A 25836-nucleotide genomic window follows, 5' to 3' on the forward strand; every position below is an offset into this window, starting at 1 on the left:
AGTAAGGGCTTTTTATTTATTTTTTAAATCGAGCTCTAAATACATGTTCGGAACATGTTAAACGAGCGCTCTTTGCTGGAGCTTTGCGCTGGTCTCCTAGGTAACCATACCTAGCACAAGACTCTATACAATGTAATGGCTCATGACTGCAGTAAATATTGGGATTCACACTTTATTGGGGTACTGTAACGAAAAGTGTCTGATCGCCTGAACGGGCACTGGCTCTCTGAGGGGAGCGTGTGCTAGGGTCAGGACACGCTCCGTTCATTCACTATGGGAGCACCGAAAAGACCCGAGTGATGTACTCTGGCATCAACAGCGCTCCTATAGAAATGAATATAGCGCGTGCCAACCCCAGCACGGGCTCCTCTTAGAAAGCCGGGGACCATTCAGGAGTCTGTGGGGACCGCAATAAGACACTTATCCCCTATACCAGTGGTCTCCAACCTGCAGACCTCCAGATGTTGCAAAACTACAACTCCCAGCATGCCCGGACAGCCAACGGCTGTCCGGGCATGCTGGGAGTTGTAGTTTTGCAACATCTGGAGGCCCGCAGGTTGGAGACCACTGCCCTATACTGTGAATAGGTGATAAGTTGCCGCAGTACCTCTTTAATCTCCTTCAGCTGTTAGAAAACTACAACTCTCAGTATACCCAGACAGCAAAAGACATGCTGGGAGTTGTAGTTTTGTAACATCTGGAGGTCCGCAGGTTGGAGACCACTGCCCTATACTGGGGATAGGGGATAAGTTGCCGCAGTTTCGCTGCAGTACCTCTTTAACTACTTATGTCCTTCAGCTGTTAGAAAACTACAACTCTCAGTACACCCAGACAGCCAAAGACATGCTGGGAGTTGTAGTTTTGAAACAGCTGGAGGCATACTGCTTGGGAAACACTGGTCTGAAGCCTGTAAACGAGAATGGTTGAGAGAGAACGTATGTGGCTTAAAGAGGAACTACGCTGCTGTCCGGGTATGCTGGGAGTTGTAGTTTTCTAACAGCCAAAGGTACACTGCTTTAGAAACCCTGTGCCATTTCTGGGGGAAAGCAACTAATGTTTTTATAACCCTGTACAACCTTTTTTAAGCATCAATTAAAACAGTAAACATTAAAAAATAAACAAGACAGATAAATGATACATAGTGTATGAAGTATTTCACTGCGTGCAATGTACAGATGTACAAATATACAGATGATTGTTATGTATAAAATGCCCCAAATGTTCCACACTGAAGGAGAAAAGTCCGTTTCCTATTTGTAGAAAAGCTCCATTCATAAAGACGACGCAATGTTTCTAGAATCTCACAATGTGGGTAGAATGCAGAGAGCAAGTATCAGGATTCTATTGCGTAAAGTCCTCAGAAATCCTGTTTATGTGCAGCCGGGAACATTAGAACATTTTCTCCAAGTACAGATGTATTGTGTGTGTATATATATATATATATATATATATATATATATATATGTGTATATATGTATGTGTGTATATATGTATGTGTGTATATATATATATATATATATATATATATATATATATATACATACACACACTTAAATGCTGAGCATCCTTTATACATTTACAGTTACATCTTATACAGAACAGACAAATCCGGCCAAGAAACGCAACTCTGCAAGGTTAAAATGATAATACTATGAAGATATATAACGTGATTGGAAATCCCAGATAACCAATCACAACGGCAGCTCCGTGGCAACCAGTTCTATCACCATGTGCAGCCGGCGAGAAGCACAGAACAAACCTCACACACTGTACCATCATCTGTACACATAAGATGTCATCTCTCCACCAGAACAGCTTATAGAATTAGCCTTTGTTTTATAAAGAAGTTCTCTCATTCTTCCATCTGACATTACAGAAGGAAAAGGGTGGCACTCCGCATGCCCTAGCCATGGTTTTCACATGTTGTTCTGAAACAGCTACTATATGGCATTGTACTTAAAGGAGAACTATCGTGCAGGACAACTTATCCCCTTCCCAAAGGATAGGGGGTAAGTGTCTGATCATGGGGGGGGTCAGATCACTGGGACCCCTCCGTGATCTCCTGCACAGGACCCTGTCTCCATGGGAATGGGGCGCATTGATCCCCCACACAAAGCAGTGGTCAACACGCCCCCTCCATGTATCTCTATGGGGCATCCAGCGTCCGGGTATCTCCGCCTCTCGCATAGAGATACATAGAGGGGTCGTGTCAGCCGCTGCTTGGTGCAGGGCTCAACACGCTTCCTTCCTGGGGACCGCCATGGTGCCGTGTAGGAAATCGAGGGGAGGTCCCAGCTTTCAGACCTTCCTCAAGCATACACTTATCCCATATACTTTATCTAGGGGATAAAATTCTCCTGCAAGAGTCATTGTTGGGAATGGACCCACTACAAACATTCCGCTTACAGCTGCTTCACATTGATCTCATGGGAGCCTGCTACTCCGTTCACACATTTAGGTGGTGAAATTTGATTCTTACGAAAGTATATAAGTATATTTTTATTCTTTTTGTGAAATCCGATGAAACAGCCCATTAGACAACAATACTTAAAATTTCAGGTGTTAATTTTGGCAAAATCAGCTCAAGGTTAACGCAGATTCTGGGTGGCGCAGATCCACTAAGGAAACTCAGCGACATTTTGTGTGGGGATACCCTAAGCCCATGTTCCCATGACAAGTCCTGTTGAATTCAACGGGATTCTACCGCTCAGTGCACACGGTGGAATTTCCGTGCCAAATGTTTCCGGCACGGAAATTCCAATTACCGTGTCCACACAAAGAATGAACACGTTCATTCTTTGTGCCAAGACTGCACGGAATGCATAGCTGTCTATGAGACAGTACATTTCCGTGTGGTCCCAGTGTCAGCAGATTATGCCCAAACTCTCCAGAATGTCTGCACGGTGATTCTCTGTGTGGATATTCCGACTAGAGATGAGCGAATTTACAGTAAATTTGATTCGTCACAAACTTCTCGGCTCGGCAGTTGATGGCTTTTCCTGCATAAATTAGTTCAGCTTTCAGGTGCTCCCGTGGGATGGAAAAGGTGGATACAGTCCTATTAGACTCTTTCCTAGGACTGTATCCACCTTTTCCAGCCCACGGGAGCACCTGAAAGCTGAACTAATTTATGCAGGATAAGTCATCAACTGCCGAGCCGAGAAGTTCGTGACGAATCGAATTTACTGTAAATTCGCTCATCTCTAATTCCGACGTGTGAACCTAGCCTTATGGTTCTCAAAGTATCTAGGGTAGAATGTATCATGATGCAGGTGAATAATTGTCATGTTTTATTTTGTGTGATGCAGTGTGACAAATTTATTAAATTGTTGCAGGGAATTTGATACATTTAGTGCAGGAACCCGTTTCCTGAAATTTCACATCAGTGCACCATTATAGGTTACACATTGAGCAAAATTGTGGGACTTTTTAACCCATTGCGCAAACTTTTTCGACTTTCCTACACACACCAAAAAGCTAAGCTACGTCTGGGCTGGTGATAGAACGTACACGTCTGTCTCAACCAATAGAGCCCCCAATGCAGATCTGAACAGAGCCTTATATGTTGTAAAACAGTTTCCACATCACACAGTGCCCAGGGGGTAAGAACCTCAAGGCACCATAAGCAGCAGGGAGTTTACTGTATGCCTTATTTGACCCCACATTCATCACTTCAGAAAATGATCTGGTAACACAAAAGGCAAGGGGAGAGGTATTTTACAGATATCACAAACTGATCATGATTTTTGACAGCATAGAGACAAGCTCCACTTTATGCTGAACCCAACTACATGACCTTACATACATCATACTGAACCCTACTACATCACCCTACATACATTATACTGAACCCTACTACATGACCTTACAAACATTATACTGAACCCTACATACATTATACTGAACCCTACTACATCACTCTACATACATTATACTGAACCCTACTACATCACTCTACATACATTATACTGAACCCTACTACATCACTCTACATACATTATACTGAACCCTACTACATCACTCTACAAACATTATACTGAACCCTACTACATCACCCTACATACATTATACTGAACCCTACTACATGACCTTACAAACATTATACTGAACCCTACTACATCACTCTACATACATTATACTGAACCCTACTACATCACTCTACATACATTATACTGAACCCTACTACATCACCCTACATACATTATACTGAACCCTACTACATGACCTTACAAACATTATACTGAACCCTACATACATTATACTGAACCCTACTACATCACTCTACAAACATTATACTGAACCCTACTACATCACCCTACATACATTATACTGAACCCTACTACATGACCTTACAAACATTATACTGAACCCTACATACATTATACTGAACCCTACTACATCACTCTACATACATTATACTGAACCCTACTACATCACTCTACAAACATTATACTGAACCCTACTACATCACCCTACATACATTATACTGAACCCTACTACATGACCTTACAAACATTATACTGAACCCTACATACATTATACTGAACCCTACTACATCACTCTACATACATTATACTGAACCCTACTACATCACTCTACAAACATTATACTGAACCCTACTACATCACCCTACATACATTATACTGAACCCTACTACATGACCTTACAAACATTATACTGAACCCTACATACATTATACTGAACCCTACTACATCACTCTACATACATTATACTGAACCCTACTACATCACTCTACATACATTATACTGAACCCTACAACATCACTCTACATACATTATACTGAACCATAGTACATCACCCTACATTCATTATACTGAACCATAGTACATGACGCTACAGTCTATCTCAATAAAAAATATGTAAGATATGCAAGTGTCTGAGCCTCCGTTGTGAAAACCATTATGTGCCATGGGAATAACAGCAGCACATGCAGCAAAACGACTTGTGTGTAATAACCCATCTGACCCCATTATAATTTCAGTCAAGTCCGCTCTCCACCTGATAACTGCTGCGGGCACCAGGATGATCTCCAATCACTGAACAAAGGTCCAGCTCTCAGACTGTAAAACTTTTATTGAAAGTGTTACTGTCAGTAGTTCAAAAGTTGTTCATTGCACCCGGTCTTACTCCTGAGACCTGCTGCAATCGTGGGTTATGCATTGCACTCTGCTCCCCGGCTGTCTGAGAGATCCAATCATTTCTCTGAATAGAGCGCATAACACAATGCCACCTGCTTCCCCAGCTAATAACTTGGGGATTGCAGCGGGTCTGCATTCACATCTCATTTTTACACTACGGTTGCCGGATCCGGCTGGGGGAGGGGCAAACCGGGCTCTCCTGTACCCCAGCCGGACCAGTGCTGAACTACATTGACTTTAATGAGCCAACCGGAGTCAAACGGTGACTCCGATTGGCTCATTTTTAACCCGTACCCAGTTTTGTGACCGGACCTAAAACCATAGAATACTACGGTTTTAGGTCTGGTCACAAAACAGATACGGGTCAAAAATGAGCCAATCGGAGTCACCGTTTGACTCCGGTTAGCTCATTAAAGTCAATGGAGTTCAGCGCTGGTCCGACTGGGGTACGGGAGAGCCCGGTTTGCCCCAGCCGGTTCAGACACCCATAGTGTAAAAACGACATGTGAATGCAGCCTTAAGACTCGCTGCGATCAACAACTTATAAGGTCTATCAGAGATCCAGGTACCTGCCTCTCACTCGCGCTTCCAGAATTCTGTGACACAACAATGTCAGTCAGTCACTGGTGACGCAGTCACCGCAGACATCGGAATGGCAGGTGCAGAGGATCTGGGCAGGTGAGTATGGCTCATAGTTTTCTATTACCGTGACTCAATTTTTTCTTTCTTTTTGAAGCTATCCCAGACAACAAGCTCTGTCATTTGAACAACAAGGGCATGGCTTGCATAAACCCAACCCCTTTTGTAGAATGGTTCATGGGATTGTTTCATAGATAGACAGTTGGCAATATGGGCTAGACCAAGGGTCAGCAACCCGCGGCTCTTTTACACCTTTGCCGCAGCTCAGTCACCCTCATTCCGGGACAATGCAGTGTCCCGGTATGATCTGAGCCCGTGAGCCGCCGTCACCTGCCCTGGTGCCATCGGAGCAGAGTCTCTTCTTCCGGGGCCACGCGGATCCTCACTGCCATGAGACAGTCGAGGAGCGCCGCCGGGAGAGGAAGACGCCACGCGAGGAGCTAGTGAGTATGTAATGTACATTACTCACTTGACAGCGGGGCGTTAACCCCTCACCCCGCGGCAGCGTTAATGCTGCCACAGGGTGAGAGGTTAACGCTGCCGCTGCCATGGGGTGAGGGGTAACTTAACCCCTCACCCCATGGCAGCGGTAGCGTTAACCTCTCACCCCGCGGCAGCATTAACCCCCCTCTCCCCAACCCACCCCAGGCCTGGGCCCCAAAAAAAGCCCACCCCAGGCCTATAGCTATTAATTTGCAAAAATATATTTTACATTGTTAAGTGAAAGTCCTTTTTTTCTTCAGATTGACATCTGACTGCACGATCCTGTATATATAGCATTAAGGTAAGAAATAATATATGCAGTGTTCTATTTGTTTTAAATGTCGCAATGGTTTTGCGGCTCCCAGTTTTTTTTTTTTTTTCTTCGAAAACGGGTCCAAGTGGCTCTTTTTGTCTTAAAGGTTGCAGACCCCTGGGCTAGACCTTCTAAGAGGTAAGTTCAGGAGTCAGCTGGAGTCAACTACAAATAATAATGCTTCAACTAAAGAAGAGCATAGTCACCTAGCAGCCTGTGGAAATACAGGTCCCCAAGTATTGCAGGATTTTCATGGGAACACAGCTGTAGAAGTGTTCACTTTTTAGTGTAGTGCAGATGTATAAGAGAAATTACTCAGGCAATACTGAGAAAACATACAGAAAGAAATGATGTTACTTCTTTATAAACTATGTCAGTGACAAATATTTGTCACCTTTTATTTGAATCCAGACAGACCATTTACAACAGAGGCTGTGACACATGAAGTCAGTGTAATAGTAAAGCAACACAAACCTATCACAGCTCCATGAGGAGGTTACTCATCTCCTTAAAGAGGAGCTGTCAGCGCTCCTGACACGTCTAGTTTAGGAAATACTTGTATTATTCATGAAATAACATTTCTGGAGCATCTTTTCTTAGATCTCCGATTCCTGCCATTGTGGTTACTCCTAGAATTTTTTATGGATTTTGACAACATAGAAAATTAATATATTGACAATTGCGTGTTACTAGTTGGGGGCTTGTTCTTACAGGTTATCCAATCAGTGCAATTAGCAGCCGACTGCGTAAAGGACACACCTTTTTGTCAAGAAGAATTGATCACCCAGTTGTCAAACATTAACCCCTTAAGGACCACAGGTTTTTTCATTTTTACACAAATTTTTTCCTTCTCACCTTCTAAAAAGCATAACGCTTTCAATTTTCCACCAGCAAACTCATCTGAGGGCTTGTTTTTTGCACCACCAATTTTACTTTGTAATGACAATAAGTTTAATACAAAATCTATGGCGAAGCCAGAAAAAAAACTGATTTGTGGGGCTAAATTGAAAAAAAAAAAAAATAGCATTTTGTAACTTTTGGGGACTTTTGTTTCTACGTAGTACATTTTTCGGTAAAAATGACATCTTATCTTTATTCTGTAGGTCCATACGATTAAAATGATACCCTACTTCGTTTTACTTCTGTTAAAAAATTCTAACTATGCACGAAAATTAGTAGGTTAAAAATTTCCTCTTCTGACCCCTATAACTTTTTTTATGTTTACATATACAGGGCTGTAGGAGGGCTCATTTGTTGCGCCGTGATCTGAAGTTTTCATCGGAACCATATTTGTTTTGATGGGACTTTTTGATCAGTTTGTATACATTTTAATTTTTTTTTTTAGAGTATACAAAGTGACCAAAAATACGCAATTCTGACCATTGACCGTGTTGGTTTAACCCCTTAAGGACTCAGCGTTTTTTAGTTTTTGCATTTTCGTTTTTTCCTCCTTTACTTTTAAAAATCATAACCCTTTCAGTTTTCCACCTAAAAATCCATATTATGGCTTATTTTTTGCGCCACCAATTCTACTTAGTAATAACATTAGTAATTTTACCCAAAAAATCCACGGCGAAACGGAAAAAAAAAAAAAATCATTGTGCTACAAAAATTGAAGAAAAAATGCCATTTTGTAACTTTTGGGGCCTTAGGTTTCTATGCAGTACATTTTTTGGTAAAAATTACATTATTATTCTGTAGGTCTATACGGTTAAAATGATACTCTACTTATATTGTTTTGATTTTGTCTATAGAGATGAGCAAAGTTACAGTGATTTGATCCGTCACGAACTTCTCGGCTCTTGCTGACTTTAGTCTGCATAAATTACCGTATTTATCGGCGTATAACACGCACTTTTTAGGCTAAAATTTTTAGCCTAAAGTCTACCTGCGTGTTATACGCCGATAAGCCGCTGCAGTTCAATGATTTAAAGCGGGCGCTTTAAATCAATGAACTGCAGCGGCTTTGCAGGTATAGAGACCGCCAGCGCTGCCGGCTTCTCTGCCCCTGCCTGCCCTGGGGTCTAGAGCCCTGCTGCCGGCCCTTCTCTCCCCCTGGCTATCGGTGCCGCTGCCCGTTCTCTCCCCCTGACTATCGTGTCGGCGCCGATAGCCAGGGGGAGAGAAGCGGCGCCGGCAATGGGGCAGCGGCACAGACAGACAGGGGGAGAGAAGGGGCAGCGGCACCCATTGCCGGCGCCGCTGCCCCGTTTTCTCCCCCATCCCTGGTTGTATAATTACCTGTTGCCGGGGTCGGGTCCGCGCTGCTTCCGGCCTCCGGTGTGCGTCCCCTGCATCGTTGCTATGCGCTGTACGGCGCAATGACGAGTGATGTCACTTGTCATTGCGCCGCGCCGTGCAGTGCATAGCAACGACGCATGGGACGCACACCGGAGGCCTGAAGCAGTGCGGACCCGACCCAGGCAACAGGTAATTATACAACCAGGGATGGGGCGCCGACACCGATAGTCAGGGGAAGAGAACGGGCAGTGGCGCAGATAGTCAGCGGGAGAGAAGCGGCGGCAGCAGCAGGGCTCTAGACCCCAGGAAAGGCAGGGGGAGAGAAGTGGGCAGCGACGGCCCCTCTCCCCCTGCCTTTTCTGGGGGTGTATCAGGGTATACGCATGCACACACACGCACCCTCATTTTACCAAGGATATTTGGGGAAAAAAATATTTTTACCCAAATATCCTTGGTAAAATGAGGGTGCGTGTTATAGGCCAATGCGTGGTATACCCCGATAAATACGGTAGTTCAGCTTTCAGTTGCTTCGGTGGGCTGGAAAAGGTGGATACAGTCCTAGGAGACTCTCTCTCTCTCATAACTACATGCAGGAAAATATATACATTTAAAAGTGTTCTCTTCTGACCCCTATAACTTTATTTTTCCGCATATGGGGATGTATGTGGGCTAATTTTTTTCACCGTGATCTGAAGTTTTTAGCGGTACCATTTTTGTTTTGTTTTGTTTTGTAGTGTATTTTTGGTCACTTTTTATACCATTAAAAAAATTAATAAAAAGTGACCAAAAATACACTATTTCGGACTGTGGAATTTTTTTTTTACGTGTATGCCATTGACCGCGTGGTTTATTTAACGCTATATTTTTTATAGTTTGGACATTTACGCACGCAGTGATACCACGTATGTTTATATTTATTTTCATATTTTTTTTTTTTTTTTTTTTTAAGGGAAAAGGGGGGTGATTCTGACTTATTAGGGAAGGGGTTAAATCACATTAACTTTTTTTTTATGTTCTAGCCCCCATAGATTTCTGAGTGTTATGTAAGGGCATGTTCACACAGACTAAATAAGGGGCTGAAAATTCAGCATAAGAAATACCCTCCGATATCTGATACAGACTTTGACACTGCATGCCGCCGATTTCGCCACTGACCCCCAACCTAATTGTGCTCACATGGGTCTTGGCTGCCCAATGAGTTGTCTACATGGAATCTAGGAGTAATCCACATGGAAAGGGTGCAATAATTGACAAGCCGCCCTTTTTTTTTATTTGCCCTTTCGGGGATTTTAACATCTGCATTAATAAAAATCCACATCGCAGGGACTAGAGATCGAATTAAAAATGATGGAATTCTAAAGATGTGGAACTGTATTTAAGGGTGTTATGGAGTTTAACCATTTTAACATAATTTATTCTTAACAACAAAATTCTCATTTCAACAGTACAATGACAAGAGCTAAAGAAATCCAAGTGTAATGTGTTAGGAAATGACACCAGAAATCATGTAATATAAACAGTCTAAAAAAAGAAAACTGCAATTACAGCTGCAAAGTGCAAATCATCACCTCCCAGAATTCCTGATCTCACCCGCGGTACTGTCATCATTCCATAGTACTGAAGCCATTTTCTTCCTGGACCGCTAGTTTTATTCATTGTTATGGCATTTTTAGTTTTTCATTAACTTTAGGGCTGGACAAATCCCAGGAGCCAGGTGCCAACGCTGCAAGAGATTTCCGGGGGGTTCTTTAGGAGCGAGCAGTAAAATCTCCACAATCTAACCCATAGAACCATAATTATAAGAGAACATAAGAAATAGCTGATGACAACAATCTAGCCCCATAAATTTGGTAGTTAAATAAAGCATTTTACTGTTACTGCATGAGTCACTGTACAAAGCGCAGTCTTCAGACATGACGCCCAGATTGTTTACAGATTTGTAGGAGATATTTAAAGGGGTACTCCACTGCCCTAGTTTATGGAACATTTTGTTCCGAACGGTGGTTGCGGGCTATGGGAGTCATGATGTCATGCACACGCGCCCCCCCCCCCCCCCCCAGGGACATCACGCCACGCTCCCTCAATTCAAGTCTATGGGAGGGGCTGTGACATCACGATCCTCCGGCCCCTGTATCGTGTGTCATCAGGCACGGAGCGAACTTCGCTCCGTGGAGCAGATGACAGGGGGTAACGCAGAAGAGATTGTGGCGGTCCCCAGCTGCAGGGATAACATGTCTAGGGGCAGAGAACCCCTTTAAGCATCGATTAATATAGAAGTATTAAGGAGGCAATGGACTTCTCCCGTGTAGCTTCCATCAAGCAGAGGTGGAGTACACTGGAGAGGAGAAGCCTGTAGTGACTACTTGTAGATGGATGGAGTGGTGTGGGATTGTGGTGATGACAGATGAAAGTGAGTAAATAGAGGCCCACAACTGGACAAATAGTGAATTTGAGGGAAAATGGAACATATTGAGCCCTGTTCTGAGCTGCAGTGCGTTAGATCCAATTTAAGCTAGGCCTGGAGAACTTCTGTTTTAAAAGTTATGATACAGATAGAAATCCATCAGTCAGCTGGAGGTAAAGTAAGAAACTGTACAGTACAGACACTAATATAGCTGGACTGGAAATAAAATACACGGTACCTTGTATACAGTAAGTCAGTGCTTGCAAAACTGTATGTATACAAAAACATACAAACTAGGGATGTCCCGATACCATTTTTTTAAGACCGAGTATAAGTACCGATATTTAAATTCTAGTACTCGCCGATACCAAGTACGAGTACTTTTATTTTAAAAGGGAATCTGACACCAGGGTGACCCGGTTTCTGGCGCTGCCTACCGTGCTGATATGTGGGTCCTTGTTGTGTGCAATGGAGGCGGCTGCTGTAGTATGAGCCAATATCTCTCTCTTCTCCATTGGACAGAACAGGGAATTTGCATTGGCGCCGAGACCGATGTCTCCGGAGAGATTGCGCTGACGTTCACATGGTGAGTAGCGGTAGAAACCGGGTCACCTGCACTATCTACATATAAATTGAAGTTAGTGCAGGTGACTCTGCTGTAAGATTGTCTTTAATAGTAGGTAGTATCTCCTTGTAGGTAGTGTAGATAATATAGGTAGTGTATGTAGCTGCAGACATTAGTAGCAGCCCCCCTGTAGACCGCAGCCCCCTCTTGTAGACAGCACCCCCTCTTGTCCCCCTTGTAGACAGCACCCCCTCTTGTCCCCCTTGTAGACAGCACCCCCTCTTGTCCCCCTTGTAGACAGCACCCCTCTTGTAGACAACAGGCCCCCCCTTGTCCCCCTAACAAACAGCAGCCCCCTCCCCCCCCTTGTAGACATTGGGCCCCCTCCTTGTAGACAGGGAGCAGGCCAGCCCATTATAGACAGCAGCCCCCCCCCCCCCCCCCCCTATAGACAGCTCACCAGCGGCTGTCCTCGGGTGTTGCCGCTCCGCTGTTCCGTTCTCCCGATCGCATCATAGCGTCTTATGGAGGAGTATGTGACATACACGTCACTCTGCTTCCTCAGTAGCGTTATACTACGGAGGAAGCAGAGTGACTTGTATGTCACATGCTCCTCCATGGAATGCCATGATGCGATCGGGAGAACGGGACAGCGGAGAACGGGACAGCGGCCGCAGAGCAGCAGGTAACAGACATGGTATCGGGGACATTAAACGAGTCCCCGATACCATGCAAATGCCGAGGGTATGACAGGAGCAGGGCGTGATGCCACACGGGGCTGAGTCGTGACGTCACGATACCCCAGCCCCATGGTCTGCACACACTGGAGTCTCCAGCGCTGCAGAAATCGAGATCTTTATGGACCTGACTATATAGGATAGCTCAGACAGGATAGCTCAGACAGGATAGCTCAACAGGATAGCTCAGACAGGATAGCTCAGACAGGATAGCTCAGACAGGATAGCTAGCTCAGATAGATTAGATAGATAGATTAGATAGTGAGAGAGATAGAGATGGATATATATATATATATATATATATATATATATATATATATATATATATATATATAGAGAGAGAGATAAAGATAGAGAGATAGATATATATATATATATAGAGAGAGAGAGAGATAGATAGAGATGAAATGAAACAAACAAGATGTGCTTTAATTCCAGACCGTCAGCTTTATTTTAGGGTATTTACATCCAAATCAGGTGAATGGTGTAGGAATTAAATCAGTTTGCCTATGTGCCTCCCACTTGCTAAGGGATCAAAAGTAATGGGACAATTGGGCTTCTCAGCAGTTTCATGGCCAGGTGTGTGTTATTCCCTCATTATCCCAATTACAATGAGCAGATAAAAGGTCCAGAGTTAATTTCAAGTGTGCTATTTGCATTTGGAATATTTTGCTGTCAATTCTCAAGATGAGATCCAAAGAGCTGTCACTATCAGTGAAGCAAGCCATCATTAGGCTGAAAAAAACAAAATGAATCCATCAGAGAGATAGCCAAAACATTAGGCATGGCCAAAACAACTGTTTGGAACATTCTTAAAAAGAAGGAAGGCACCGGTGAGCTCAACAACACCAAAAGACCTGGAAAACCAAGGAAAACAACTGTGGAGGATGACCGAAGAATTCTTTCCCTGGTGAAGAAAACCCCTTCACATCAGTTGGCCAGATCAAGAACACTCTCCAGGAGGTAGGTGCATGTGTGTCAAAGTCAACAATCAAGAGACTTCACCAGAGTGAATACAGAGGGTTCACCACAAGATGGAAACAATTGGGGAGCCTCAAAAACCGGAAGGCCAGATTAGAGTTTGCCAAACAACATCTAAAAAAGCCTTCACAGTTCTGGAACAACATCCTATGGACAGATGAGACCAAGATCAACTTGTACCAGAGTGATGGGAAGAGAAGAGTACGGAGAAGGAAAGCAACATGATCCTAAGCATACACCTCATCAGTGAACATGGTGGTGGTAGTGTCATGACATAGTGGGCAATGTATGGTGCAAATGGAACTGCTTCTCTTGTGTTTATTGATGATGTGACTGCAGGATGAATTCTAAAGTGTTTCGGGCAATATTATCTACTCATATTCAGCAAAACGCTTCAGAACTCATTGGACGGCACTTCACAGTGCAGATGGACAATGACCCAAAGCAAACTGCAAAAGCAACAAAAGAGTTTAAGGGAAAGGAGTGGAATGTTCTGCAATGGCCAAGTCAATCCCCTGACCTGAATCCGATTGAGCATTTCACTTTCTGAAGACAAAACTGAAGGGAAAATGCCCTAAGAACAAGCAGGAACTGAAGAGAGTTGCAGTAGAGGCGGCAGAGCATCACCAGGGATGAAACCCAGCAATGTCTGCTGATGTCTATACGTTTCAGACTTCAGGCTGTAATTGACTGCAAATGATTTGCAACCAAGTATTAAAAATGTAAAGTTTAATTTATGATTATTATTCTGTCCCATTACTTTTGGTCCCTTAACAAGTGGGATGCACATATGCAAACTGTTGTAATTCCTACACCGTTCACCTACCCTCAAATTAAAGCTGACAGTCTACAGTTAAAGCCCATCTTGTTCGTTTCATGTCAAATCCATAGTGGTCCCAATATTTTATATTTACACACACATACCACACACACAGGAATCCCCGGTGACTGTATTGGCATTATTTATATTTATTCAATACCATATATTTCAGTAGACAACAGAGACAGACATGGCTGCCAACAAGGAGCTGTGCAATATTATGTCAGAAAGGGAACACAAAGCAAAACTTCTAGGTGCACGTTCGTGTCTAAATCCGTGTTTCCCAATCAGCGTGCATCCAGCTGTTGCAAAACTACAACTTTGAGCATGCCTTTGGCTGTCTGGGCATTCTGGGAGTTGTAGTTTTGCAATAGCTGGAGGCACCCTGGTTGGGAAACACGGACCTAAAAGTATAAAAAAACACTTTGCAAGATTTAGGAACATTTTACAAAGGGAACATGTACCATTTAATTTTCTTCTGTATGCAGAAGAATAGTATGTGAGGGTCTCAGGAATATAGCCCATTTACCTAACTGATAAAAAAAAAAAAACATAAAAATATAAATAATAAAAATTATAAATATAGCAGAAGCCCATTTCTCACATTGAATAAAATCTGTGCCATCAGTATGATCGATAGATCTATCCTCCTACCTCCCCCCACCTACAGAACCTTCTTCATAGTAAATCACAAGAGACTGCAATGCAGACTTATTGGCAACTAAAAGGTTAAAGTGTTTTTTTTTTTTCTTTTTCCATAGCCTGGGAACTGCCATTGACGTCACAAAACTGTCACTTGGCAACCAAGGCGTAGGAATATCCTCCATGGGGGTTCCCTGAATGGCTTACATGGAGATAATTCTGCGCTCTTCCAATCACATGAAGATGCAGTCGCAGAGCGTGGAACTTCAGAAGCCTGTCAAGGTCAATGCAGGGTTCTGTCCCCCTGGTTTTCCTAGAATCTCCCCATCAGCCAATGCTGGCATTTCCCCTCCCAGTCCCTCCCCTCCCCATCTTCTGCTTCACAACGCCAACCTGCGTCATACAGACGGAAATCCCAGCTGACGTAGATGCATCAGGACAGATGCTCTGCAGCTCGGTCGGGAGAGGAGGAGAATGCAGATTCTAAGAGGGCAAAACCAAAGCAGAAAAACACAAAAAACAACACATCAGCACATTTCACATAAAGCTCTTAATGCCAAATACAAAACCAGCATGAAGACCAATCCCCACCTTCCCAGAAGTACAGAGGCATGCCCATCACATGTCAAAAAATAGTGCAAACCTTCTACATATGACCAGATCCTAATAGTTCAGATATAGAAAATCTCTAGAGACAGAAATATTCATTTATAAGATGAAGAAAAATCACTTTTCCATTACATAACATGTCTCTGTTTTGTACAGAATTGGACACCAGTGAAGGTGTACGGGATCTGTACTGTACCTTTACAGGGCTCATAAGGTTGTATACAGAGTTCTATTTGCAGCACGCTCCATCGGCCATTTAGTAGCCACATAATAATGCATTTATTTAAACAGTGTGGTTGCAGGCACTTCTATATCATATATATATATATATATATGAGAGATATATATACATACATATACATACAATAATATATATATATATATATATATATATATATATATATATATACACACAGTATATATCTCTATCAGAGAAAAGACATGACACATGGCAAACAGACAAATGAAACAAAAGCAGGTGGCCACATGTGGTTCCCTGACCAAAAGAAAATTAGATTGCAGCTTCCACGAGTCAAAAATTAAAGGAGTAGTCCCACTTTATTCAAAATTTTTCCTATCTCACCTATATTTTCTATAAATGTTAGAGCGGGGGGGGGGGGGGGGGGGGGGGACGGGGGGCGGGGTTTGGGGGTCCCATCGGTCGGACGTCATTGGGATGCTGTTCCAGTGGTCGGATGTCTCACAATCTGACACTTTTTCTCTATCCTTTGGATAGGAGTTACATTTTCCTTAGCTAGCCAACCCCTTTTTAAGGGTCTATTCACACACACACACAGATTTGATGCGCAGGATTTGAAGCTGTGTTCAGTCATTGAGTTTACATTGAAATCTGCAGCAGAAAATCCTGCTCATCAAATCTGTACAGAATACTGTACGTGTGAATAGACTCTAAAGGAGTACTCAGAGATAGAGTCAGATCACGGGGGTCTGACCGCTGGAACCCCACACGAAGCGGTGGCAGACACCCCCTCCATGCAGCTCTATGGGGGAGCCATAGATTCCAGAGTGAAGCGCGCCAGCTCTCCCTCAGCGATGCATTAAGGGGGGGGGGGGGGGGGCCTGTCAGCCATTGCTTTGTGCAGAGGTCGACACACCCCACACTTCATAGGATAGGAGAAGATCTCCTTTAAGGGGTTGTGGTATTAAAGAAACAACATAACTTTTCCCTATAGGCTGAAACTGGTATTGCAGCTTATAGCCATTTCTAAGGTGCACTGTAATACCAGCACAAAAGCAGACAATCCTCAACATTCTGGACCCCTCTGAGCAAGTATGTTAATTAGGGACCAATGTTGATCAGTGACAACCTGCAAATAACTGATCTTATTATGTATGTCTAGCATGTCGCTGGAAGTGGAGAGTGGGATTTGTGGCATAATGTGGATGTCAGCCTCTTATTTAAAGGGGAACTCTGCATAATGCTACACCGCCTCCTTGACACTTTAGCTCTGAGCATGATCTAGAGCCGAGAGATCCCAGTTTACCATTATACAATAAAAATGTATGCAATTTTCTAATACAATGGCCCAGATTAATCATTCTAAGGCTGGGTTCCCATTACGTTTTCCCCCATACGGAAGTGCCCCCCTGCCGTATGCGCTCCCGTATGGGAGAAAACGTAGTGTGAACCCACCCTAAGACAGAAGCTGTCTTATTTCCCCATAGCCGCCTTAAGGGTATTTTCATGCGGAGAAAATTCACAATGAATTTGATTCCTCTAAAATTCTGCCTTGAATCAGACTCCCAATGATTTTAATGAGACTTCGGCAACTATCCAAAGAGAAAATGCTGTCAGATTCGTTCAGCAGAATTCAGATCCATGATTAAAATCCTATGAAGTCAATGGGACCTCCTTTACCACCTGGTCTCCAGCTTATTTGTATTGGTAAGGAGTCCCAAAACCTGGAGCGAACATGGCCATCTTTTTAACGAAGGTCGAGAAAACTACTGAAGTTAAAGGGGTACTCCACTGGAAAACATCTTATTTTAAACCAACCGGTGCCAGAAAGTTAAACGGATTTGTAGATTACTTTTATTTAAAAATATTAATCCTTCCTCTGCCAACAGCTCTGTCCATGTCAGGAACTGTCCGGAGCAGGATGGGTTTTCTATGGGGATTTGCTCCTACTCTGGACAGTTCTTAAAATTGACAGAGGTGTCAGCAGAGAGCACTGTGGTCAGACAGAAAGGAAATTCAAAAAGAAAAGAACTTCCTGTGCACCATATTGCAGCTGATAAGTACTGGAAGGATTAATATTTTTAAATAGAAGTAATTTACAAATCTGTTTAACTTGCACCAGTTTTTGGCCACTCTGACGATTTAGGGCCTATTCACATGTACAGTATTCTGTGCAGATTTGCTGTACAAGGTTTCAAGCTGTGTTCAGTTTACATTCAAGTCTGCAGCAGAAAATCCTGCGCATCAAATCTGCACAGAATACTGTACGTGTGAATAGACCCTTAAGGAGAGAAATACCCTAGTCGGATAAAAACATAGATCCAGTATGAACAATATGTAAAAAAGGAAGCATATCCTAGGTAAACAGTCTCTTATATTGAAGGCTGGTGGGGATAAGCTTATGATAAGCAGGTGGCAGTGGGGGGTGTACAGCCTGAGGGGACTGCGAGGGCGCTAACAGTTGTCTGTGTCTTTTTTTGCCTAATTAAAAATAAAACAGAAGCAAGATGAGGACGCAGCACATGGCAGCAGACAGGACAATTATGTAGAGCAGGCAGAAGTACCTGTATACACACAATACCAAATCATTACAACCATTCTACAACTAGAATTCAATTCCCGATGGCAGATGTACAATGTCCAATGACCTCTTATACTGCGTGACTACACCAACCGGCCATTAAAACCACTGACAGGTGAATGTGAATAAGGGTGTGTTCACACCACAATATTACCATACTGTTTCGGCATACGGTTTCATAAAAAAAAAAAAAAAAAAAAAAAAAAACCTATGCAACCATACAGAAAACCGTATGCACCATAATTTATATGGTTGTCTCTGTTTTTCAACTTTGTTTTTTTTTTTTTCCTGACAGAAAACCTTGGCCTACCATGGTTTTTGGTCCAGATGAAAAACTGTATTACACAAATTTTTTTTTTACATGGGAGTCAAATGGGAACCGGTCAGAACCGTATGTGCGTACGGTTCCATCTGGTTTTCACCATACAGTTTTTGGCTTTGCCCGGTTTTTTTTTCTTGGAATTTCAATCAAACAAGTTTATTCATCAAACAACTTTATTCATAATGGAGTGAAAAGTTAAAACGTATACGTTTTTTACTTAAAAAACAGATGCAACCGGACATCATTTTTCAAACCGTATACAGATAAAAATTTGTACACACGTTTTGATACAGTTTAGTCAGGTTTTGAGGAATCTTTTTTTTTAATCAAAAACCTGATACACAACTGTATTGCAAAAACGTGGTGTGAACCCAGCCTAATTGTGATCGTCTCACGATACCTGAGGTGGTGGTAAATATGGCACTCCCTATATTAGGTGCTCAAGTAGGAATACCAATCCGTAAAATAAATCTTTAAAGACAAATCTTGGTACTCAATTTGCAATTAGTATCAATTTATTTAACAGTGGTACGAATTAATGTACAGCAATTAACGTTTTGGCCCTTCTCGGACCTACATCGGAATGGAAGCAGAGGTAAGGCCCCTTTCACACTATAAAAACACTTCCGTTATGAACGGCCATCAGGAATTCGGCAGTTATACGGCCGGTACAAAATCCCTAACGGCCATTAGAAAATCCCATTTTGGTCTATGGGATATTTCTAATAGCCGTTTTAACCCGTTATTAATAACGGCCGTTATTTTGTGACGGGCAATAGTAATAGGGAGAATTAGTCCATGCACTATTTCTCCAGTTCATTCGCCCGTCACAAAATAACGGCAGTTATTAATAACGGGCGATAACAGGTTAAAACGGCTATTAGAAAAATCCCATAGACTATAATGGGATTTTCTAACGGCCGTTAGTGATTTTGTACCGGCCGTATAACTGCCTAACGGGCGTTCATAACTGAAGTGTTTTTTATAGTGTGAAAGGGGCCTAAGTGGGAAGATGATAGGCGGCCAGGTGCTGTGCTCAAAAGGAATTGTTGCAGTGACCATAGTCCAAAGTTTTCCAACCATGGTACGTGCAGCCTTCGGCTGTCCAGGCATGCTGGAAGTTGTAGTTTTGCAACAGCTGGAGGCACCCTGGTTGGGAAACACTGACCTAGAACATCCCATCCCTGCATGAAATCTAGACAAATGTACAATCCCCATCACCATGAAGAAAAGTTACCCCTGGCTATAATAGAAAGACGTCGTAAAGCAAACACACAGGGTATCACTGCATAACCGCAGAACAGTCTGAGTGCCCGTGCTAACCCCTATCTACTGAAAATACCAACATCGGGCACATGAGAAGGTGAACTGACCTGGTAATTCCCATTAACCTCTATATTATGTGGGCAGCCATGTGTGCGTGCTACTTGGGGAGGAGATTGCACCAGGATATACTATACAAAGAAGCTGGAGGATACTCTTGGCTCCCGGCATTTATAAGGATGTTGAAGATCAACAAGGCAGTGGCCTTTTTAGGAAGGAGGATATCGCAACCACTCTTCAAAAACCGTTTAGGAATGTTTAAAAGGGGTACTCCGCTAAAAAACTGGTGCCAGAATGTTAAACAGATTTGTAAATTACTTCCATTAAAAAAATCTCAATCCTTCCAGTACTTACGGTAGCTGCTATATTCTCCACAGGAAGTTCTTTTTGTTTTGAATTTCCTTTCTGTCTGACCACAGTGCTCTTTGCTGCCACCTCTGTCCATGTCAGGAACTGTCCAGAGCAGGAGAGGTTTGCTATGGGGATTTTCTCCTGCTCTGGACAGTTCCTAAAATGGACAGAGGTGTCAGCAGAGAGCACTGTGGTCAGACAGAAAAGAAATTCAAAAAGAAAAGAAATTCCTCTGTAGTATTCAGCTGCTAATAAGTACTAGAAGGATTAAGATTTTTTTTATAGAAGTAATTGATAAATATATTTAACTTCCTGGCCCCAGTTTATAAAAAAAAAATAATAATAATTATATATAAATATATATATTAATAATAATAATATTTATTAATAATAAATAATAAATGTTTTCCACCGGAGTACCCCTTTAAGGAACAAAGTACAAGGCTTTGACAGAGTCCGATTCCCAGAGGTCCCACCTCTCCGCCTATAGGACTTCTAGACCCCCCACAGCTCACATCTTGCCAGACACCACACAAAACCTTTATTGGTCTTTTGGAGTCCATGGGGGGAGATTTATCAAAACCCGTCCAGAGGAAAACTTGCCGAGCTGCCCTTAGCAACCAGATTTCTGCTTTCATTTTTGAAAAGGCATCTGAAAAATGAAAGAAGCGTTCTGATTGGTTGTTATGGGCAACTCCGCAACTTTTCCTCTGGATGAGTTTTGATAAATCTCCCCCCATGTCCCAAAGGATTGGAGCAGTTTCAGTTGTACAAAGACGACCTACACAATATTAGGGAGATGGTATTAATATAATGGCCAATTGGTGAAGATCCACCTTAAATTCTCCCAATAGCATAGCATTACCGAGCAAAGAATGAACAGAAATAACCCAACACACTTATAATGGTGCAGACAACGGGGCAAGGCATGCCAAAGTAAGCAGCTGAATAAGCACACTGGGTCAGGAAACAACAACAAATGCTGACTTTACATGAGGAAAACAGGGTTGTAGGGAGTTTGGCAGTAGACCATGCAAGCATGTGACGGAGGGAATCCCCTGCATGCCAAAGGCACATGAGTGACGCCATCGACTAACTGAATGGAGGGAGGGCTCAATGAACGACAACAATAATTAGCCGTCATATTCATTAACCTGCCTCAGCATTGTCCCCTCAATATGTCGGCTGATCACCCTCTGCAGAATGGCCCCTCCACCATCAGACATTTACGGTGTGAATGTACAACACTCAGCTTACTGCTACGAATCCTCTCCTTCAATTACGGGTAAGACAAAGCACAAAGCAAAATAATAAAGCGCCCAGGCAAACGCAGCCCAGCATGGAAGGATTGAGAAGGCTTCCCTCCGGTGAGGACACAGTACAATGTATTTATCGCCATCAGAAGGCCTCCAGCGCTGACAGAGTTTATGAATGGGATAAAACAATCACTAAACAGGAAGGCACGGACAGACAGCCGCTGCATACAAATCAGTTACACTCACCGTAGGGTGGGGGGTAGGGTGGGGGGAGAGGGGGACAAAAATCAGCTATTCCACCCTATGAAGGAGATCATCATTGTGAGGTGCAGGAGCGGATGGATTTCAGCAAGGATTCGGATGCAGGATTATTTTTTCCCCCCCGAATGCCTCAGATATCACCCCCTCCCTTCCCTCTTTGCGCTCCCTGTGAATGGAGCGCTATGGACACTGGCTGCCTTTCCTTTGCCAAGATAATTGCTCTGACAAGCTGCTCTGAAGCAGGGCAGAGCCCAGCTGTTCCCATCCGCTGTCACACTGAGAGTTCTGCCAATAGTCGTGCACACAGCCACCCACACACACACGCGCTCTACCTCTCATTCAAAACCCTCTTTAATGGAACAACCTCTGCAGCTGCTTAAAGACCGAGTGTACTTTGCAGAAGACCAACGTTGTGGGATAAACACAGGGAAATGGACCACAACCATCAGAGCAAATAAATCACAGCATCAACAACACAAAGCAAACAAAAGATCAACAATATTCTGCCCAGGCAGGATACAAACCTTTACAACACTATGGGATTTCTTGTTGTAAGTCTACCTGAAATAGTGTTTCCCACCCAGGGTGCCTCCAGCTGTTGCAAAACTACAACTCTCAGCATGCCTGGACAGCCGAAGGCTGTCCAGGCATGCTGGGAGTTGTAGTTTTGCAACAGCTGGAGGCACCCTGGGTGGGAAACACTGACCTAGAACATCCCAGCTCTGCATGAATTCTAGTTTTGGAAGACAATGCACAATTAAAAAGGGTACCAGGATACAAACCTTTACAACGCTATGGGATTTCTTGTTCTAAGTCTACCTGAAATAGTGTTTCCCACCCAGGGTGCCTCCAGCTGTTGCAAAACTACAACTCTCAGCATGCCTGGACAGCCGAAGGCTGTCCAGGCATGCTGGGAGTTGTAGTTTTGCAACAGCTGGAGGCACCCTGGGTGGGAAACACTGACCTAGAACATCCCAGCTCTGCATGAATTCTAGTTTTGGAAGACAATGCACAATTAAAAAGGGAACCTAACCCCACCACCAAGACCCCCACCCCCCACCCCCCCTGGTGATATCACTGGACATAAAAAAAAAAATTTTAAATCAAATGTAAATTACTTCTAATTAAAAATCTTAATCCTTACAGTACTTATTTCTTTTTGGAGTTCTTTTCTGTCCGACCACAGTGCTCTCTGCTCAGCAGACCTGTCAGAAGGAGAGCACTGTGGTCAGACTGGAAAGAATTCCAGAAAGAAATACAACTTTCTGTGGAGCATACAGCAACTGATAAGTACTGGAAGGATTAAGATTTTTAAATATAAGTGATTTGCAAATCTGTAACTTTCTGGCACCAGTTGATTTAAAAAAAAAAATAAAATAAAAAAAAATTTCCACCGAAGTACACACACATTTAAATAAAGTTAAAAAGGCAGATTACTGGTCAAAACCACAAGCCAAAACAGCATTCAGATAAATAGCCTAACACTACGAGAAGTTGCTGACCCCCAACACATTTTCACCATGAGGGCTTCGTCAGGGGATAGGACATCTAAAGGTACAATGTGCCTTGAATAAGTATGCAGCATTGAAATTGTGAAACTGCAACCAACACTGCTATCTATACTCGTGGCCCAATGATAATGACTCCAAACTACCTACAGCATCCATATGTAATTTTACACAAAAAAGTCATTTATTGGATGCAGAGTACTTTTTCTATAGTATTGAGGTGGCATCTTTCTTGGGCAGTAAAATACTATTTATCAGCTACATGGTTACAGGAAAGCTCCACTAAATAGCAGAGAGGGTTTGTGGAGAGGAGGAAGGTTTCATATTCTTGTTTTTCTAGGGGCTCCACAGTAAGAAATAGGGTGCATTCACACCACATTTTTGCAATACAGTTCCCGTGTACGTTTTCAATGTGAAAACCGTATGGAACCGTATTGAAAACCATATGCATTGACTCTCCATTGTAAACCGTATGCCAAAAGATGCATCAGGTGGTGTCTTGTTTGCATCCTGTACGGTTTTGTCTTTTTTTGCCCGTACCCAAAACCGTAGTCTACCACGGTTTTTGGTCCTGGTGAATAACTGTATTAAACCGTATACTCTTTTTTTTTTTAAAACATGGGAGTCAATCGGAACTGTATGTGCATACGGTTCCATTTGGTTTGCACCATACGGTTTTTGAATTTGCACAGTTTTTTTTTCTTGGAATTTCAATCAAAAAATGATGTCCGGTTGCATCCGTTTTTTTAAGAAAAAAACCTACACTTTTTTAACTTTTCACTCAATTTTGAATAAAGATTCAAAATTGAGTGAAAAGTTAAAAAAGTATATGTTTTTTTTCTTAAAAAAAACGGATGCAACCGGACATCATTTTTCAAACCTTATACAGTTTTTAACTGTATATGGGTTGAAATTTGTACACACATTTTGATACAGTTTAGTCAGGTTTTGAGGAATCCGTTTTTCATCAAAAACCTGATACGTGAACTGTATTGCAACAACGTTGTGTGAATGCAGCGTTATTATGGGATTGCACCTAAAACCACATGTTCTGATGATAGATTTTAGGTGAAACCCTATGCATCAACCAAAGAGTACAGTTATAAGAACATGGCCCCTATTTACTATTGTGAACCCAAACTGCTTTTGTTAGGTTGTGCGCCAAAAACAGCACAGAAAAAGGGACAAGGGTTTTTGAAAACTACACACCTACACAGAACAGTTAATAAAGCAGCATCTACTAGACGCTAAGGGCCAGCTACCACCCCGTACCAGGCTGAGCAAGAAGTCATTTGACTGGTCAAAGCTTTTCATGGAGCTCCAAGGGTCCACATGTACATTATCAGTTGTGGGTTTTCTACAACAGAAAATTCCACTTGCAGATTTTTGCAAATAGAAAATCTGCATCAGATTTAAAGTCAATGGGTCGCAACACAATCCCTTTTTTCTCCTTCCTCCTTACCAGGTGGGAGCAATCCTCTTTTAGCGGGCCATGCTTTGGCTGTCAATCATGCTGAGGCTGTATGATAAGGAAGAAGATTTTACCATATAGCACATGTGGCAATGCTTTGTATATGGTAAAATCTGACTAAAGTTCCCTTTGTACAACCTTTATACTGGTATTACACCAAAGCTTTACAAACATTTTCCACAGGTCTTTAACAACAACAGGATGGGGGAGATTTATCAAAACCTGTCTAGAGAAAAAGTTGCGGAGTTGCCCATAGCAACCAATCAGGTCGCTTCTTTCATTTCTGAAAAGGCCTCTGAAAAATTAAAGAAGCGATCTGATTGGTTGCTATGGGCAACTCAGCAACTTTTTCTCTAGACAGGTTTTGATAAATCTCCCCCGATTTGTTTCTTATGTTCTCATACAGCATGCAGGCCGCTCTGTTCTGTCCAAGCATTACTGCTTAGTCCCCAGAGAGGTTATAACCTCAAAAACGGCAAATCTCATAATTTTAGCACATGTGATTTGCTCATTTTCACGGCACTTGCTGAATGGGGCATGGCTTGGTTTTGTGGGAAGGAGCATGGTTTCGGCTGAAGGGGGCTCCGAGCTGGTGCAGATTTCAGGAAGTGTGCAAAAGCAGCTTAGATGCACAAGGATTTAAGTAGGTGTGTGCCTTTACATTGTTCTAGCATGCCTGTGCACTGACTGAAAATTCATCTAGACCAGGGGTCTCAAACTGTTGGCCCTGCAGATGTTGCAAAACTTCAACTCCCAGCATGCCCAGACAGCCACTTGCTGCAGCTAATGGCTGTTGAGAATGCTGGGAGTTGAAGTTTTGCCACATCTGTAGGGCCCCCAGTTTGAGACACCTGATCTATACTCAGGTCTTGATAAATCTGTCCTTTAGACATTTTTATTCCACTAACCGCATGCAAAAGCCCAAAACAATCCCTCAAAGTCCAGAGCATAGAAATAAAAAAATAAAAAAA

General features: G+C 42.8%; 1 protein-coding gene, 1 long non-coding RNA gene and 1 other non-coding gene across 8 annotated transcripts in view; 1 reads left to right on the plus strand and 2 right to left on the minus strand.

Annotated features, from left to right (window-relative positions):
- The window catches only part of R3HDM2 (R3H domain containing 2), a 174087-nt gene that overhangs the window by 89334 nt on the left and 58917 nt on the right, over nucleotides 1-25836 (minus strand). The window contains exon 1 of one of the 6 annotated variants that reach the window (XM_056562531.1): nucleotides 21872-22082. The exons of 4 other annotated variants lie outside the window; for them this stretch is intronic. The gene's annotated coding sequence lies outside the window, so the exon portion shown is untranslated. Of the gene's footprint in view, nucleotides 1-10425; nucleotides 10557-21871; nucleotides 22083-25836 lie in introns of those variants that run through there. One more of the 6 variants, XM_056562532.1, reaches the window with a different exon arrangement.
- LOC130359756 (small nucleolar RNA SNORA13) lies at nucleotides 3572-3703 on the minus strand. The gene has a single exon (XR_008890439.1). It is a non-coding gene; the product is annotated as a small nucleolar RNA SNORA13 (small nucleolar RNA).
- Nucleotides 10260-10558, plus strand: LOC130358772 (uncharacterized). The gene is made up of 2 exons (XR_008889646.1): nucleotides 10260-10430; nucleotides 10509-10558. It is a non-coding gene; the product is annotated as an uncharacterized LOC130358772 (long non-coding RNA).

This window comes from Hyla sarda, chromosome 2 (genome assembly GCF_029499605.1).
Source record: "Hyla sarda isolate aHylSar1 chromosome 2, aHylSar1.hap1, whole genome shotgun sequence".
Lineage (NCBI taxonomy): Eukaryota > Metazoa > Chordata > Amphibia > Anura > Hylidae > Hyla > Hyla sarda.